Raw genomic sequence first — 13,947 nt, 5'->3', positions numbered from 1 at the left:
ACCCTTGGCTGTAAAAGAGAGATAAAGAAGTTAGACATTAACTTTATTTTTTCAGGGGTCACAGTGTGGTTTCACATAGACCTACCGACACACACACAAAAACCTGATTCCTCTGATGGACTCTGGAATATTGACTAGTCCTCTCTCCCGTCTCTCTCTCTCTCTCTCTCTCTCACCCACAGAAAAAAAGCCTTTGCGGTCAGTATTTCTCCTCTCAGATAGATAGCGCGGCCGGCAGGCAGCATTCCTGTCTATTCCCTTCAAGGTTACAGTGTGGTGGAGGGGAGAACTCTGAGCACCTGCTGCTGCAGCTGCCTGAGAGGAACTGTTGTTTTGTTTCACACTCAACTGACTGAGTGTCTTTGTTGCATTTGCTTTCTCCACTCTCTCCACTGTTCCTAAGACAACTGAAAGGGAAAACCATAGTGGTTGAGGCAGTTTGTCTCAAGCTCAGATGCCATTACACAGGGAAAAGAGACCATCAGAAGGAACCTGGTGATAACAGGATTGTTGTGTTAATCAATATAAATTAGGTTGTCAGGTGCTTGGAAGATTGTTTTAATATTTCAACTTAAGTGGCAGAAAATCTTACGGCCTCCACTGTCCGTGTGAAATGTAGAAAAGTGTATACAGTTCTATTTTCCAGCGCTGAAGGCCAGTTTGCCCCATACCCTGAGAATACAGCACCTGGTTTAGACAGCAGCACATGTCAGCTTTGCACATTTCCATTGGTGGAATATTTCACCCTTGGCACCGTATAGTTCAGGGGATATTTGGGGGGGAAATGATGGCCCCAAACAATCAAGCTAGGTGGCCCTTACTCGCTCCCCTTTCTCTCTGTCTGAACTGGCTTCCCAAATTGTAGTTAACCTGAGATACGTCACAATCTGTCTGCTAAACTGTATTTCTGTTTGTCAACCTCAAGATAAAAAAAAAACTATTTCTCTTCCAGATAGATACAGTGAGGGAAAAAAGTATTTGCTCCCCTGCTGATTTTGTATGTTTGCCCACTGACAAAGAAATGATCAGTCTATAATTTTAATGGTAGGTTTATTTGAACAGTGAGAGACAGAATAACAACAACAAAATCCAGAAAAACACATGTCAAAAATGTTATAAAATGATTTGCATTTTAATGAGGGAAATAAGTATTTGACCCCTCTACAAAACATGACTTAGTACTTGGTGGAAAAACCCTTGTTGGCAATCACAGAGGTCAGACGTTTCTTGAAGTTGGCCACCAGGTTTGTACACATCTCAGGAGGGATTTTGTCCCACTCCTCTTTGCAGATCTTCTCCAAGTCATTAAGGTTTCGAGGCTGATGTTTGGCAACTCGAACCCTCAGCTCCCTCCACAGATTTTCTATGGGATTAAGGTCTGGAGACTGGCTAGGCCACTCCAGGACCTTAATGTGCTTCTTCTTGAGCCACTCCTTTGTTGCCTTGGCCGTGTGTTTTGGGTCATTGTCATGCTGGAATACCCATCCACGACCCATTTTCAATGCCCTGGCTGAGGGAAGGAGGTTCTCACCCAAGATTTGATGGTACATGGCCCCGTCCATCGTCCCTTTGATGCGGTGAAGTTGTCCTGTCCCCTTAGCAGAAAAACACCCTCAAAGCATAATGATTCCACCTCCATGTTTGACGGTGGGGATGGTGTTCTTGGGGTCATAGGCAGCATTCCTCCTCCTGCAAACACGGCGAGTTGAGTTGATGCCAAAGAGCTCCATTTTGGTCTCATCTCACCACAACACTTTCACCCAGTTCTCCTCTGAATCATTCAGATGTTCATTGGCAAACTTCAGACAGGCATGTATATGTGCTTTCTTGAGCAGGGGGACCTTGCGGGCGCTGCAGGATTTCAGTCCTTCATGGCGTATTGTGTTACCAATTGTTTTCTTGGTGACTATGGTCCCAGCTGCCTTGAGATCATTGACAAGATCCTCCCGTGTAGTTCTGGGCTGATTCCTCACTGTTCTCATGATCATTGCAACTCCACGAGGTGAGATCTTGCATGGAGCCCCAGGCCGAGGGAGATTGACAGTTATTTTGTGTTTCTTCCATTTGTGAATAATCGCACCAACTGTTGTCACCTTCTCACCAAGCTGCTTGGCGATGGTCTTGTAGCCCATTCCAGCCTCATGTAGGTCTACAATCTTGTCCCTGACATCCTTGGAGAGCTCTTTGGTCTTGGCCATGGTCGAGAGTTTGGAATCTGATTGATTGATTGCTTCTGTGGACAGGTGTCTTTTATATAGGTAACAAACTGAGATTAGGAGCACTCCCTTTAAGAGTGTGCTCCTAATCTCAGCTCGTTACCTGTATAAAAGACACCTGGGAGCCAGAAATCTTTCTGATTGAGAGGGGGTCAAATACTTATTTCCCTCATTAAAATGCAAATCCATTTATAACATTTTTGACATGCGTTTTTCTGGATTTTTTTGTTGTTATTCTGTCTCACTGTTCAAATAAACCTACCATTAAAATTATAGACTGATCATTTCTTTGTCAGTGGGCAAACTTACAAAATCAGCAGGGGATCAAATACTTTTTTCCCTCACTGTAACTGGTTGACAACAAAGCTTTAGCTGCTTTAAAACAACTCTGAGAGAGAGAATGAGAATCCACTTAAAATAGGCATCCCCCACTGATAGGGCCTGGCTGTTATCTGTCCAGGTCGCCCTGCCCATCGGGTCCAGGAGACGGATGACGTGAGCCCCTGATAGGCTGTCTCCATGGAGGCGACGAGACGCCAGGCTAGGCTCAGACCAGGCCATGCTGGCTAGGACACAGAGCAGGCCAGGCTAGGGTCCTGGATGACTGGGGCTGGGTGACTGGCGGGGTGGGTCTCTGGCTAGTGCTGACTGGCTGGAACTGACTGGTGGAGGGGGCCCCTTCCCCTTACTGAACCCTGTCTGGGGGGGGGGCAAGACCCATGATGACCACAGACAGACAGCTCTCTGTTGGAAGTCACTATGACAGACAGTTTACTTTACACAAAGCCCCTGGATAGTACAGGCTAGGGGGGCAGCCAGGGGGCAGGGGAGAGTCCAGTCCGCTGCTCTTTAGTCTACAGTAATGCTTAGCATTAGGTCACTGTTTACTGGCATAACTCTAAACCTGCAGACCCACAGACAAAACATTTGCCTTTGGTAATAGTACTATTCCTATAATCTATATAATAATATTCATACTCCTGTAATTGTTATATACAGTGCCTTCAGAAAGTATTCACACCCCTTGACTTTTTCCACATTTAGTTGTGTTACAAAGTGTGATTAAAATGGATTGAATTGTCATTTTTTTGTCAACGATCTACACAAAATGCTCTATGGAATAAAAATTAATTTTGTAAAAAATATATATATATATAAAACACTAATATGCAGTGCATTCGGAAAGTATTCAGACCCTTTGACTTTTTCCCAAAAATAATTACGTTACAGCCTTATTGTAAAATGTATCAAATTAATATTTCCTCATCAATCTACACACAATACCCCATAATGACAACGCGAAAACAGGTTTTTAGTCATTTTAGCATATGTATTAAACATACAGTGGCTTGCAAAAGTATTCACCCCCCTTGGCATTTTTCCTATTTTGTTGCCTTACAACCTGGAATTAAAATGGATTTTTGGGGGGTTTGTATCATTTGATTTACACAACATGCTTACCACTTTGAAGATGCAAAATATTTTTTATTGGGAAACAAACAAGAAATAAGACAAAAAAACAGAAATCTTGAGCGTGCATAACTATTCACCCCACCCCCCCCAAAGTCAAAAGATTGTAGAGCCACCTTTTGCAGCAATTACAGCTGCAAGTCTCTTGGGGTATGTCTCTATAAGCTTGGCACATATAGTCACTGTGATTTTTGCCCATTCTTCAAGGCAAAACTTCTCCAGCTCCTTCAAGTTGGATGGGTTCCGCTGGTGTACAGCAATCTTTAAGTCATACCACAGATTTTCAATTGGATTGAGGTCTGGGCTTTGACTAGGCCATTCCAAGACATTTAAATGTTTCCCCTTAAACCACTCGAGTGTTGCTTTAGCAGTATGTTTAGGGTCATTGTCCTGCTGGAAGGTGAACCTCCATCCCAGTCTCAAATCTCTGGAAGACTGAAACAGGTTTCCCTCAAGAATGTCCCTGTATTTAGCACCATCGATCATTCCTTCAATTCTGACCAGTTTCCCTGTCCCTACCGATGAAAAACATCCCCACAGCATGATGCTGCCACCACCATGTTTCACTGTGAGGATGGTGTTCTCGGGGTGATGAGAGGTGTTGGGTTTGCGGCAGACATACAGTTTTCCTTGATGGCCAAAAAGCTCAATTGTAGTCTCATCTGACCAGAGTACCTTCTTCCATATGTTTGGGGAGTCTCCCACATGCCTTTTGGCTTTTTTCTGGCCACTCTTCCGTAAAGCCCAGCTCTGTGGCGTGTACGGCTTAAAGTGGTCCTATGGACATATACTCCAATCTCTGCTGTGGAGCTTTGCAGCTCCTTCAGGGTTATCTTTGGTCTCTTTGTTGCCTCTCTGATGAATGCCCTCCTTGCCTGGTCCGTGATTTTTGGTGGGCGGCCCTCTCTTGGCAGGTTTGTTGTGGTGCCATATTCTTTAAAATTTTTAAGAATGGATTTAATGGTGCTCCGTGGGATGTTTTTTATAACCCAACCCTGATCTGTACTTCTCCACAACTTTGTCCCTGACCTGTTTGGAGAGCTCCTTTGTCTTCATGGTGCCGCTTGCTTGGTGGTGCCCCTTGCTTAGTGGTGTTGCAGACTCTGGGTCCTTTCAGAACAGGTGTATATATACTGAGATCATGTGACAGATTATGTGACACTTAGATTGCACACAGGTGGACTTTATTTAACTAATTATGTGACTTCTGAAGGTAATTGGTTGCACCATATCTTATTTAGGGGCTTCATCGCAAAGGGGGTGAATACATATGCACGCACCACTTTTCTGTTATTTATTTAGTAATTTTTTTCAATTCACTTCACCAATTTTGACTATTTTGTATATGTCCATTACATGAAATCCAAATAAAAATCCATTTAAATTACAGGTTGTAATGCAACAAAATAGGAAAAACACCAAGGGGGATGAATACTTTTGCAAGGCACTGTAAAAAACAGAAATACCTTATTTACATAAGTATTCAGACCCTTTGCTATGAGACTTGAAATTGAGCTCAGGTGCATCCTGTTTCCATTGATCATCCTTGAGATGTTTCTACAACAAATTAAATTCATTGGACATGATTTGGAAAGGCACACCCCTGTCTATATAAGGTCCCACAGTTGACAGTGCATGTCAGGGCAAAAACTCCATCATTATTAAATGGAAGAAGTTTGGAACCACCAAGACTCTTCCTAGAGCTGGCCGCCCGGCCAAACTGAGGAATCGGGGGAGAAGGGCTTTGGTCAGGGAGCTGACCAAGAACCCAATGGTCACTCTGACAGAGCTCCAGAGTTCTTCTGTGGAGATGGGAGAAAGTTACAGAAGGACAACCATCTCTGCAGCACTCCACCAATCAGGCCTTTATGGTAGAGTGGCCAGACGGAAGCCACTCCTCAGTAAAAGGCACATGACAGCCTGCTTGGAGTTTGCCAAAAGGCACCTAAAGACTCTCAGACCATTATAAACAAGATTCTCTGGTCTGATGAAACCAAGATTGAATTCTTTGGCCTGAATGCCAAGCATCACGTCTGGAGGAAACCTGGACCATCCCTACGGTGAAACATGGTGGTGGCAGCATCATGCTGTGGGGATGTTTTTCAGCGGCAGGGACTGGGAGACTAGTCAGGATCGAGGGAAAGATGAACAGAGAAAAGTATTATTATTATTATTATTATAAAAGTACAGAGAGATCCTTGATGAAAACCTGCTTCAGAGCACTCAGGATCTCAGACTGGGCAAAGGTTCACCTTCCAACAGGACAATGACCATAAACACACAGCCAAGACAACTCAGGAGTGGCTTCGGGAAAGTCTCTGAATGTCCTTGAGTGGCACAGCCAGAGCCCGGACTTGAACCCGATCGAACATCTCTGGAGAGACCTGAAAATAGCTGTGCAGCGACGCTCCCCATCCAACCTGACAGAGCTTGAGAGGATCTGCAGAGAAGAATGGGAGACATTCCCCAAATACAGGTGTGCCAATCTTGTAGCATCATACCCAAGAAGACTCAAGGCTGTAATCGCTGCCAAAGGTGCTTCAACAAAGTACTGAGTAAAGAGTCTGAATACTTATGTAAATGTGATATTTCAGTTTTTTATTTACATTTCTAAAAACCTGTTTTTGCTTTGTCATTATGGTGTATAGTGCGTAGATTGATGAGGGGGGAAAAAAACAATTGAATCAATTTTAGAATAAGGCTGTAAAATGTGGAAAAAGTCAATACTTTCCGAATGCACTGTATCTTGATTAGATAGGTATTCTACCCCCTGAGTGAATACATGTTGGAATCACCTTTGGCAGCGATACAGCTGTGAGTCTTTCTTGGTACGTCTCTAAGAGCTTTGCAAACCTGGATAGTACAATATTTGCCCATTATTTTATTTTTTTAATCTTCAAGCTCTGTCAAGTTTTTTGTTGATCTTTGCTAGACAGCCATTTTCAAGTCTTGCCATAGATTTTCATGCCGATTTAAGTCAAAACTGTAACCATGCACTCAAGAACATTCAATGTCGTCTTGGTAAGTAACTCCAGTGTATATTTGACCTTGCGTTTTAGGTTATTGTCCTGCTGAAAGGTCGATTTGTCTCACAGTGTCTGTTGGAAAGCAGACTGAACTAGGTTTTCCAATATAACTTTGTCTGTGCTTAGCTCTATTCCTTTTCTTTTTATCCTACAAAAACTCCCTAGTCCTTGCCGTTGACAACAATACACATAACATGATGCAGCCACCATCATGCTTGAAAATATGAAGAGTGGTATTCAGTGATGTGTTTTGTTGGATTTCTGTACAGGCTTCCTTCTTTTCACTCTGTAATTTAGGTTAGTATTGTGGAGTAACTACAATTTTTCAGTTTTCTCCTATCAAAGCCATTTAATTCTGTAACTGGTTTAAAATTGACCTAATGGTGAAATCACTGAGCAGTTTCCTTCCTCTCCGTCAACTGAGTTAGCAAGGATGCCTGTATCTTTGTATTGACTTGGTGTATTGATACACCATCCAAAGTGTAATTAATAACTTCACTATGCTCAAAGGGATATTCAATGTCTGTTTATTTTTTTTATTTTTTTTAACCAATTCTTTGCGAGGCATTGGAAAATCTCACTGGTCTTCGTCATTGAAATTCGCTGCTCGACTGAAGGACTTTACAGATAATTGTATGTGTGGGGTACAGAGATGGGCTAGTCATTCAAAAATCATATTAAACACCATTATTGCACACAAAATCCAACTTATTGTTTGAGTCCATGCAACCTATTATTTGACTTGTTAAGCAAATTTGTACTCCTGACGTTATTTAGCCTTGCCATAACAAAGGGGTTGAATACTTATTGACTCAAGACATTTCAGCTTTTCGTTTTTTATTAATTTGTGAAAACATAATTCGACTTTGACATTATGGGGTAATGTGTGTAGATCAGTCTCACACAATTGAAATGTAATCCATTTTAAATTCAGGTTGTAACGCAACAAAATTTGGAAAAAGTCAAGGGGTGTGAATACTTTCTGAAGACACTGTAACTAAGGGCAAGTTATGCATATACAACCAAGTAAGGAGATCTGGTTGTACGTACAGTGAGGGAAAAAAGTATTTGATCCCCTGCTGATTTTGTACGTTTGCCCACTGACAAAGAAATTATCAGTCAATAATTTCAATGGTAGGTTTATTTGAACAGTGAGAGACAGAATAACAACAACAAAAATCCAGAAAAACACATGTTATAAATTGATTTGCATTTTAATGACGGAAATAAGTATTTGACCCCTCTGCAAAACATGACTTAGTACTTGGTGGCAAAACCCTTGTTGGCAATCACAGAGGTCAGACGTTTCTTGTAGTTGGCCACCAGGTTTGCACACATCTCAGGAGAGATTTTGTCCCACTCCTCTTTGCAGATCTTCTCCAAGTCCTTAAGGTTTTGAGGCTGACGTTTGGCAACTCGAACCTTCAGCTCCCTCTACAGATTTTCTATGGGATTAAGGTCTGGAGACTGGCTAGGCCACTCCAGGACCTTAATGTGCTTCTTCTTGAGCCACTCCTTTGTTGCCTTGGCCGTGTCTTTTGGGTCATTGTCATGCTGGAATACCCATCCACGATCCATTTTCAATGCCCTGGCTGAGGGAAGGAGGTTCTCACCCAAAATTTGACAGTACATGGCCACGTCCATCGTCCCTTTGATGCAGTGAAGTTGTCCTGTCCCCTTAGCAGAAAAACACCCCCAAAGCATAATGTTTCCACCTCCATGTTTGACGGTGGGGATGGTGTTCTTGGGGTCATAGGCAGCATTCCTCCTCCTCCAAACACGGTGAGTTGAGTTGATGCCAAATAACTCAATTTTGGTCTCATCTGACCACAACACTTTCACCCAGTTCTCCTCTGAATCATTCAGATGTTCATTAGCAAACTTCAGACGGGCATGTTTATGTGCTCTCTTGAGCAGGGGGACCTTGCGGGCACTGCAGGATTTCAGTCCTTCACTGCGTAGTGTGTTACCAATTGTTTTCTTGGTGACTATGGTCCCAGCTGCCTTGAGATCATTGACAAGATCCTCCCGTGTAGTTCTGGGCTGATTCCTCACCGTTGTCATGATCATTGCAATTCCACGAGGTGAGATCTTGCATGGAGCCCCAGGCCGAGGGAGATTGACAGTTATTTTGTGTACAAACCTGGTGTGTTGCCAGTGATTATTTCAATGTAAGCTCTAGTGTTATTTTGGGGAAGATGTGTTTCCATAGCTAGGGCTGACACAGAGGACTTGTGAAGAGCCCTGTCCCCATTCCATAGACTGTCTGTTTGGGTCTAAATTATGTTGTGCATTCTGTAGACTGGGCCAGCAGCTCTATGCCAGGTGGTCCTATCATTACGTCCCTCTCACTGTTTCTGTTGCTATCGCTCTCTCAGTGTCTGGTACTACAAGGCCTTGTCCTACATATCCATCCTTGAGAAGGGGCTCAATGATGCTGTTAGTCACTATACAGCCTCACCTTAGGTCCAGTGCTTCTTCCCACCACGCTAGGTTGTGTTAACTGTTTCGAGCTACACTTCAAGACACAATTTGGGGTTTTGTTTCACTTTCAGCCCAATGGCTCAACGCCACAACCTTGTGCAATGAGCAAGTCAACGAATGTCAACAAATCCAACGCTGACTATAAAGTACAGATTATAGTTACTCTGCTGATATAGTGAAAGGTCATGTAGCTTCATACTATGAGCTCTGAAAGTGTCGGAAATAATACCCTGTTCTTTTATTTGACCAAAATCACCTATCTACTAAATGTGTCCCAACAAGTCCAGCAGACTCCTAATACAGGCAGTATTGGATTACAGAGTATTTATCGAGATAGCTTCCGCTTTGCAGATAGGATAGTGACAACACTTATCTCTAGATATTCCCTTATCAAAAAACAATTTAGCAGGAGAAAACGACATTAGCCCAGATTTTAGCTGTGCCGAGTGCTTTTTCTTTACCCTCCTGGGTACAAGGGTCTGTTTGCACTGTGCACACACCTCCATCTGGCTGGCTGGCTGCATGGAGACATTCACATTACTTCAACATTGCTTTAACATTTCTTTAGCATTGCTTTAGCGCTCTTTTAATGTTGCAATTATGTTCATATTAAGGCTTTTGGACTTCTGAATCCATTCTGTCTGGCTTCCGAAAGCTTGGATGAAATATATAAATGTATACTAGTGAGGAGGACCGAATGTGCGAACAGTATTGGAGGGAGGGGGTGGAGATGGCCAGGCTTGTCAGGGGGTTGAGGCGGGGTGAGGGGGTGAGGGAGGTCACAACAGGAGATGGAGCCTGTGGGTCACCATGAGGTTATCCTGACCTGCGTTTGGATTCTGACGGCCGTATGTATCAAGCAAAACAAGCTGGGAGGGAGGGAGTTGTGTTTGTGTGTGTGTGTGAGAGCGTGTGTGCATGCGAATGTGCAAGTGTGTTTGTTTCTGTATGTGTATATGATGGTGTAGTAAGACAAGGGGGAGCAGCTCCAGTTCTATGCCGATCAGCATCTAGCAAAGGTGTCTGTCAAGGATTGAGGCTCTTTCTGTGTGGAGCCACAAGGCCGTATGGGGGAGCAGAGCCAGGGGGGAGATAGATCGCCCATACTCATGTTCCTCTGACCCTGGAAGGCTAATAGGCCTGTCTGGATGCCACAGACAACACTTTATATGTGAATACCACAATATAATAAGTCACTGTTGGAGCTGTGTGAATACCACAATTTAATAAGTCACTATTGGAGCTGTGTGAATACCACAATTTAATAAGTCACTATTGGAGCTGTGTGAATACCAGAATATAATAAGTCACTATTGGAGCTGTGTGAATACCACAATATAATAAGTCACTATTGGAGCTGTGTGAATACCACAATTTAATAAGTCACTATTGGAGCTGTGTGAATACCACAATATAATAAGTCACTATTGGAGCTGTGTGAATACCACAATATAATAAGTCACTATTGGAGCTGTGTGAATACCACAGTATAATAAGTCACACTTGGAGCTGTGCGAATACTCGCTCAGTATAAGGCACTAGTAGGACTCCCAAAATTGTATTTCTCAAGGAAATATTTTCTTGTCTTTTGTGATATCTAACGCCTCAACCACCTATTGAGGGGACTGTGGAGTGTGGTTAAAAAATGAAACAAGGTGGTACATGCATTGTTAATGTGTCCAATAAGCATGGAGTATTTGTTTTTGCCCTGGATTATGCCTGTAAAAAGGGTCTGCAGGTGCTTGGACCAGGGACACATGTCTAGGGGCCGTGTTAACTATTAACACAGCCATATAACCACGTTACTGATTGACGCCTCTTGTTCTTGGGACTCTTGCTGACCTGTGCGGCTTGGCATCGGTGGGTCCTCCACACACAGGTTGTGTTATCCAGTAGGAACATCTCCCTACAGGGAGCAGAATTGTACACGCGTAACCTCCCATCTAGGCCTGGACTCTTTTATTCTCTCTTTCTCTGTCTCTCTTTCTCTCTCTTTCTCTCTCTCTCTGTCTCTCTCTCTCTTTCTCTCTCTCATTCTCTCTTTCTCTCTCTCTCTCTCTCTCTCTTATTTTCTCTTCCTCATTTCTCCATACCCTCCTCCTCCCCTCCCCTCTAACCTGTCCTCTGACTCCCTCCATCTTTCCAGTCCTTCACTGACTGGATCCTTTGAGCGACCTTCAAAGTGACCCTTATCCTGTGCACCATAAAACGCTAAGGCGTAAAGATGACATGTGCAAAGTGTAGGAAGCCCTGGTTGACATTTAGTGCCTCTAGTGCTTTCCTCCGGGAAAAAGTATGTTCTCTGGGGAACCTTTGATATATGATACATGACACTGTAGCACATGTATGGAGAGACATGTCCGTGTGAGATGATGAAAGGTTGAAGTAATCGACCGGTAGGCCTATATTCATGTGTCACACAAATATACAGTAGGATCTTAATTTGATCAGTCTTTTGTTGTTGAGAATTTTCCTGCACTGGAGGAAATGAAGATGAGTTTCATGATTCACATAAATTCACTGAAAACCTGCACTAACACATGGTTATATTAACAGTATTGCACTTTTCATGTAGCCTAATTTTGGCCAGCTAATAGCCTAATCACCGCTCAAGCAACATTATAGACTAAACGTTCAAATCCCGTTGGTGCAGGATTATTTTGCTGCGACAATACTAGTCAAATTAAGATCCAACATCTGTACTGTGCATGTGTCATACAGTTGGACTCTATCAAATAATGCACACTTTCTTCTGTGAGCAAAATTAATCAACCTACCTCACTGTGTTGTAATGGACTTGCTACAACATCTAGTCACAAAATATAAGGAGGTTTGTTTGGATATTTGGTTTATTTGCTTCAAGCCATAAGCCATGTGTTTGCTGGTAACCTATATGTAAACCTTCTCTTTATTCTTGGAAGGCATGTCTCTCTTGAATACTAGTGTTGGTACCCTGTAGTGGGACAAACAGGCGCATTCTCAGAACTACCTTCCGTCATTACATCTTTACCCATTGTTCCTAGGTGATGCAGCTTTGAAGTGGGCCAGAGGAGAGAATGTGTTGTTGTTCTAGTCAACATCTCCCAACAGTTGGCTGTGGAGAGAGGTGAGGTCAATGGTTTATTAGCCTATAGCAACCCTGGGAGTTATCAGCCTCACACAGGTGCGGTAGATATAGAAACGTTTCTGCTTGTTGACGTTCTTAGACATTTCAACTACTTACATCACAATTCAACAGGGATTTGTTTGCCATAAACTGCTCCTTTGTAAAATAGCTATCACTTATAGAAAACATAGTTTTAACACTTCAAGCAGATCTCAAGATTAGTGCCTCCAATGTATTTTTTATTCCTGGTCTTTGTAACATTGTAACGATATTTTGATAAAAAATTTATTGCCAGTCATTATTTAATACTAACTTTGAAATTAAGTGTGATTTTGGCCCGCCTTATTATTATCTCAATATGGATAACATTTGATCCAACGTGTTGTGAAGGATATGTCATTATCCTAACTATTATCCAACTTGTTATGGACAGTTTAGACATATAATGACGTCACAGAGCAGCATTTCAGATAAATGCTGTCATTTCCTCCAATCCCATCGGTTCCCATCATTATCAGGGCTTGGTAATCTAGTTCCATGCTGTGTTATTGGAGCTCAGTAGACACGCACACACTCATCGTCCCCAGTGCCTGCAGCATCTTGATGCTCTGTGAGTCTGAACTGTGTGTTCTCTAAACATTTATCTACTGTATACCTGGGTCTATCAAAACAAATCACACACAATGCCCAAGGTTTGTCTTTGTAGAGGGTGGAAGGAGCGGTGGTAGGAGAGTTGGGGGTGATGTGGTGTCAAACAAGAGTCCTGGGTAGTGGATCAGTGGATAAGAGAATATTAATGTAAGTACTCAAAAATACATGTTTTAGAGACGTTGGAACTATAAGGTTCTATCTGCGCAAAGCATAGTTCTGAGATATTGAGCATCAAAGTTTTCACATCCCAGATCTCAGAACTGTTTTGTAGTGAATTCTTCTTTCTTAAAGTGATAGTTCCCTAAAATGAAAAATACACTATAACCTATGGATAACTAGCAACATTGCTAAAGCTTAGCTCTAGATGAGTAAACTGATATATTTTTCTGGTCTCTGATACCCAAAGTCAGTAAACTACTTGCTAGATATCAATAAAATGTGGTAAATTTGTAATTTTTGTGAAATACCCCTCCATGGATGTTTTTGTATTGATATAGAACAAGACAAAAACAGCAATGCCTCTCCCAAGGGCCTTAAACATGCTCTAAGGCACCTGTATTTATTTGTTTTTACCATTAAGAGCTAACATTCTTCTGAAAAAGTGGTGAAAGAAAAAATCTAATTAATTGAAAAAGAGGAACAGAACCTATGATATGAATAATCAAAGACTTGGGACTATAAGGTTCTGTCTGCAAAATGTATAGTTTTGAGATAATTATTATTTTCCATGAGCCAGATCTCAGAACGGTTTTGTGATGTCTTCCTCTTTCGTGACTCAATAAGTATATCACCTTACATACAGTTATTTTTTATTGACAACCCAGCATTGTGTTATTGGATTGCAGATAGAACCTAATGGCACAAAGTTAAAAGGTGTTTGCGCAGATTTAACTTTCAGATTGTTCATATTCTTTATCATAAATATATTTATATTTTATCTCACATGTAAATGACCACCTAAAGAGCAATTCTACATGAATAACTCATTTTTTAC

This window comes from Coregonus clupeaformis, chromosome 21 (genome assembly GCF_020615455.1).
Source record: "Coregonus clupeaformis isolate EN_2021a chromosome 21, ASM2061545v1, whole genome shotgun sequence".
NCBI lineage: Eukaryota > Metazoa > Chordata > Actinopteri > Salmoniformes > Salmonidae > Coregonus > Coregonus clupeaformis.
The sequence above is the reverse complement of the archived record's forward strand: the minus strand, read 5'-3'. Positions refer to the sequence as shown.